We start from the raw sequence: 6,484 nt of genomic DNA on the forward strand, positions 1-6,484 counted from the left end.
TCTTGAACTGAAGTTTATGTTTTAGCTGTAAATTCACTCAAACTCACTCAAATGTCATTCGAGAGCAAAATTACACACATAAATATGACACTATTTATTAGTTAATAATATCATCATGTAAAGGTTTTTTCCCACATGCAGGACATCAGAGGAGACGCGTCTTAATCAGAGACATGGTTATCTGGAGGAATAAAATTAAAGTTTCTCTGTAAGCGTAGCAGATGAGCGCTAGGTCAGATTATCCTTCACACCGTGAGCACGTTTTCTTTACAGCAGAGCATCGAAGTTAAATTAAACCAGTGATTAATGTGAGAATCCAGCTGTGTAACCTGACTCTGAATATTAGGAACTTTGTTTTTTTATTTTTAAATTAAAGGCATCTTTTAGAAAACAGGCATCAAGATTATCACTTCCTCTTCCTGTTTTTTCTGAATGAAGAAGAGAGCGATGCCCTCGCGCTTCTTTATCGGCTCTGGATTCACTAATTTGCAGGTGTAAAGGAGAAGGTTGTAAAGTGGAGATTAATACCAGCATTAATAATCATGTGATTTATAATGAGAGCCTCAGGGTGATGGAAGGATGGAAGGAAGCGGGAGAGGTCAAGCTGATGTTTTCAGGATGTTTTCTGCTCTTTAGATAGTTATATTTAGACAACTATTCAGTGTAAAGCTAGTTAGCTAGTCAGATTTAATCTGATTTTATTCGGCTATTAATTAGATAGCTACTTATTTTTAACTGTCATGGTAATGCTAGCTATTGTATTTCATGTCAAATGATTAATAATATTCAGTAATATTCAGTAACAGGGAATTCCTGTTAGGTTAGCATGTTTACCATGACACTACTTTGTGATTAGCTTGTTGATTTAATGGATTCTGTGCATTGAGATGGAGCATTTTTTTCTTTTTCATCTCATTGTCAGAGTTTCTGTAGGGAATTTGTGCTTTTCTCAGCCGTTCTGGTGCAGCATTCAAACTCTCTTATTCAATCAAAACCTGAGAAAGAGAAAAAGCTTCTTTCAGTGTGCTGAATAGATGTTTTTTTGCCCTCGAACATCTATTCATAAGATTTTGTGTGATTTGACACTGAGAGTGTGAGAAAAGAGCACAGAACCGTGACTCAGCTCCGACAGTAGTGCAGCTGCAAATCACAGGTTTATATTAATGCGCTTGTTCTTATACATTATCGTTTCCATAGTAACAGCTCATTCACAGGGACGTGTACAGCGGATGCTCCACATAAATAGATTAAAAACGCATATAATCGTTAATACGGTTTTCTGTAAGGAGATGTTTATTTAAAATTTTATGGAAGGAGTCTGCGTTTTTTTTGTCTTATTAACTTGAATAAGACAAAAAGAGAGAGAGAATAAAGAGAGGCTGCTGAGGGAACGAGTGTTTATAGCTGCTATAACGTAAGTGACAACAGGAACAGCTTGTTACACAGATGTTCCACAACATTAAATGTAACTATAAATGGATAAAAAGCATGCTGCGTCATTCATTAAGTTGCTTAAAAATGGTGATTGTTGGCAAATTGCTGTGGTATGAGAGGAATAAAACACTTCAGGTCTGCCGTGTGTTATTTCTACACTGTATTATATAGAAATATTAAAATTACATTATGACATCATCCAAATTTGGGCATTTTGCTCATTTTTGACATCATTATGACTCAGAAGTAACAGAGTTCAGACATTAGGAAGCCTACAGACTAACAAGTGCACGTTGGCATGCTGATTCTGTAAGCTAATGAATTAATCAGCACCTGATTACATACAAGCAAATCTGCCAAAACCTGGGTATGTGTGTGTGTGTGTGTGTGAGTGTGTGTGTGAGTGAGTGTGTGTGTGTGTTTGTGTGCACTTTTTGATTAACAGTAATTCATTAATGTTAGTAATCACTGCACCGTGCCCTTGGCTTTGACCGGCCTGAGCATGCACATACACACACACACACACACACACACACACACACACACACACACACACAGGTACATGGGAAAATCAAATAAATAAATAAATAAATAAATAACAATGCCACAAGCGAATTATAATGTAGGAATAACAGAACTGTGTCAGCACTTACACACACACACACACACACACATATTTTAATGTGATGATGAGGCCTATTTACTTGATACACATTAGCTGCAGGAGGGAAAAATCCATTTCCTGCTTTTTCTCTCCCTCTCTCTCTCTCTCTCTCTCTCTCTCTCTCTCTCTCTGTGTGTGTGTGTGTGTTTACGCCCGCGGTGAAAAGGTTTGACAGATCATATTTTTCACAAAGACAAACTTTTAAAATCTCCAAAAAGGCAAATGCACTGAAAACAAAATACACTGTTTATTTATTTTATATATACATAGAGACACAGATACACTATATGGCCAAAAGTATGTGCACCCCTGACCATCACACCCATATGTGCTTGTTGAACGTCTCATTCCAGATTTATTCCCGTGTGTTTGCTGTTATAATGAGCTCCACTCTTCTGCGAAGGCTTTCCACTAGATGTTGGAGCGTGGCTGTGGGGATTTGTGTTCATTCAGCTACAAGAGCATTAGTGAGGTCAGGCGCTGATGTTGGGATGTCGAGGAGGTCTGGGGTTCAGTCGGTGTTCCAGTTCATCCCAAAGGTGTTCAGTGGGGTTGAGGTCAGGGCTCTGTGCAGGACACTCGAGTTCTTCCACTCCAACCTTCACACACCATGTCTTCATGGAGCTCGCTTTGTGCACAGGGGCATTGTCATGCTGGAACAGGTTTCAGTCTCTTAGTTCCAGTGAAGGGAAACTGTAAAGCTACAGCACACAGAGACAATATAACCACAATAAGCACACAGATACAGTTGTGTGCTTCAGACTTAACAGTTTGGGGAAGAAACACATATGGATGTGATGGTCAGGGGTGCACATACTTTTGGCCATATAGTGTAAATAGATAGATAGATGGATAGATAGATAGATAGATAGATAGACACATACAGAGACAGAGAGATAAATAGGCAAACGCAGAGCCGCATAGACAGATAAAGAGAGACAGACAGAACCATACTGCTGTCAGCCAATCAGAACGCACCGTACTGCTGTCAGCCAATCAGAACGCAGTGTGTGTTATTTGACAGTTATCCTGTGAGTGTATCAGTTTTTTGATATCTGATGTAATAAAAGCAGTCAGTGGTGCTAAATGACACACACGCACACACACACACACACACACACACACACACACACAGACTGCTCACTCAGTGCTTCTCTTCATAAAAGCTCACAGCTACTTTTCAGCAGCTGTCAATGAAGTAAGTGTGTGTGTGTGTGTGTGTGTGTATACACACCTCAGGCATTGAGAGAGTCAGTGAGAGTGAAAAATAAAAAGTAGAAGGTGCTATTTGAAGACAAACCACCTGTCACTGGACACACACACACACACACACACACACAGCTGATGGGCCTTTGCACTGAGTGATTATTGGTTTATCTGCTTTTTGCACTATTTTATTATTTCATGTTTTGTTTTCTTTTATCTCTATTTCTATAAAAATGTATTTTTGAATTGAGTGGAGAGAGACAGGGAGAGAGTGAGAGATAGATAGATAGACAGAGAAAGAGAGAGAGAAACACAGAGAGGGAGAGACAGAGAGACATATTTATAGAAGTTACAGTTATACATGTACATATTACATCATAACCCAGACCCCTCCCCCTATATTACATCATAACCCAGACCCCTCCCCCTATATTACATCATAACCATCTGCCATATTACATCATAACCCAGACCCCTCCCCCTATATTACATCATAACCCAGACCCCTCCCCCTATATTACATCATAATACAGAACCCTCTGCCTATATTACATCATAACCCAGACCCCTCAACCATATTACATCATAACTCAGAACCCTCCCAATAGATTACATCATAAACCAGACCCCTCCCCCTATATTACATCATAACTCAGAACCCTCCCAATATATTACATCATAACCCAGACCCCTCCCCATATTACATCATAATACAGAACCCTCCCAATAGATTACATCATAACCCAGACCCCTCCCCCATATTACATCATAATACAGAACCCTCCCAATAGATTACATCATAAACCAGACCCCTCCCCCTATATTACATCATAACTCAGAACCCTCCCAATAGATTACATCATAACCCAGACCCCTCCCCCATATTACATCATAATACAGAACCCTCCCAATAGATTACATCATAAACCAGACCCCTCCCCCTATATTACATCATAACCCAGACCCCTCCCCCATATTACATCATAATACAGAACCCTCCCAATAGATTACATCATAAACCAGACCCCTCCCCCTATATTACATCATAACTCAGAACCCTCCCAATATATTACATCATAACCCAGACCCCTCCCCCATATTACATCATAATACAGAACCCTCCCAATAGATTACATCATAAACCAGATCCCTCCCCCCATATTACATCATAACTCAGAACCCTCCCAATAGATTACATCATAACAAAAAGTTCTAATACATCATCAGTAAACTGAACTGAACATCACTGAACTGAGAACTGACACACTTTACAGATGTGAGTTTAAAGCCCGGCTAAGCCCCATAGAGGTAATGCTAAGCTAATCAGTCTCTCTGCATGCATGAGTGGGCTCTAACACACTAATGCTATCGCACAGGAGCAGAGGCTAGTGCTCAGTAGCTGATGATTTCAGCTGTAAAGGACACAGGCTTTAATCTTTCACCCTGTCATTTACTCAGCAAGGAGGAACAGGTTTTTTTAGTCAAAACCAACAGTTGGCCTTTAAGGTAGCAAAAAAACCTTAGTAAGAAAACAATTAACCATCATATCAAAATCTGAATCCAAGCCAAAGGTCAAAGCTAGCAAAAAAAGAGTAACAAGAAAACAACTAGCCAATATACAAAAATCAACAGTCTGACTCAGAGTTAACAAAAAACATAAGCAAGAAAACAACTAGCCATCATATCAGATATCAGAGTCTAAGCTAGCAAACGCAACAGTGAGATATCCGAGCTCTGACTACGGGCCGATACCTGATACCTGTTGATTCTGACACGCTTACGGTAAACAAGCAACTCTCTGGAAGCTTCTGAGCAATTTATACAAAACATCAGAAGTGTGATTGTCATGCCACTCCACACCAGCAGGCTGCTCCCTAGACCAGGAAGTGAAATAGATTAGCAGCACCTGTGCCTTGTTTTAAATGTATTGATATATCACAGCCTTCAACGCAGTCAATCACAAGATCCCGTGCATGCTGTTTAAATCTCCATGAGTCTTGGAATTTGTGTTATAGCATGGAAGTTCTTTGCTTCCTACCTGGTGGGATGGTCTTATCAGATGACATGGAGCACATCTGCTCCACACAGACTCTCCACTGGTGTTGCACAAGGCTCAGTGCTGGGTTGAAATGTCACAGGGCTCCAAAGCAACCCAAAAGGAAGCTGACAAACTCGTGTAAACCAAACGGAGTTTTTTTCACGAGATATTTGAGTCAAGGGAATCTGCCAACCTTCCAATCTATCCCTCGGTTAAATCCAGTGTCGAATAAAAGTGAGCTTTGCCAAACCAATTGAGCAGCTCATCAATGCGAGGCATTGGGTATGTGTCAAATTTAGACACCGGGTTGACTTTTCTGAAGTCCACGCAAAAACGGACCAATCCATTGCCCATGGGCACCGGGCTGCTCCAGTCACTTTGGGACTCCTTGATTAACCCTATGTCGAGTGTTACGTTCTGGGGTATGTTCGCGTGTTTTTTGTGTTTTGTTCTCTCCCCCTTTTCTCTCGCCCTCCCTCTCTTTCTCTCTCTCTCTGCAGCGGTCGCCCCATTGGATAACGTTCCTGTTTGTCTCAATTAACCCCGCTGATGTCATCGACCGTGACATCCAATCAACCTCTGACCCCGCCTATTTAAAACCCGCTGCCATTCATTCAGGAAAAAGTCGTTGTTGTCCTGGTTATGTTAAACTAAAACGCTGTTGTGTCTCTGTTTGTTCTGTGTAAAGTTACGCTGCCTTACTGTGTTTGTCCTTGTATGTCAGTTGTTCCATGTTTCCCCGCTTTCTGCTAGTCACGTGTTTGTATGGTTAATTTGTTGTTTGTTACCCTAGTTGTGACTTTGTTAGTGTTGGGGAAAAGGGGACAGGTAAGTACGTCACGTGACATACATGGTGCAGCACGCAGGAGGTCCGTTTTATATTAGACACACTAGGTTAGGAGCGAGCACCACCCTCTGTACTTTTGGTTTGGCTAGTTAGTGTAGGTAGTTAGAGCGTCCTGGACGGTGAAGATTTACTTTCTATCTTTGTTTGTAGTTAGGTTAGAGGGCTAAATAGGTAGACTTGTTTTGTTTTGTTCATTTCTTTGCTTTGGTGCCGCTCTCGTCCCTTTTTCCCCTTTGGTGTCCTTTTCTGTCTTATTGTAAATAGTTTGTAAATATAACCACTCTCACCCGACACT

The sequence above is a fragment of the Pangasianodon hypophthalmus genome, chromosome 10 (assembly GCF_027358585.1).
Source record: "Pangasianodon hypophthalmus isolate fPanHyp1 chromosome 10, fPanHyp1.pri, whole genome shotgun sequence".
NCBI classification, from domain to species: Eukaryota; Metazoa; Chordata; class Actinopteri; order Siluriformes; family Pangasiidae; genus Pangasianodon; species Pangasianodon hypophthalmus.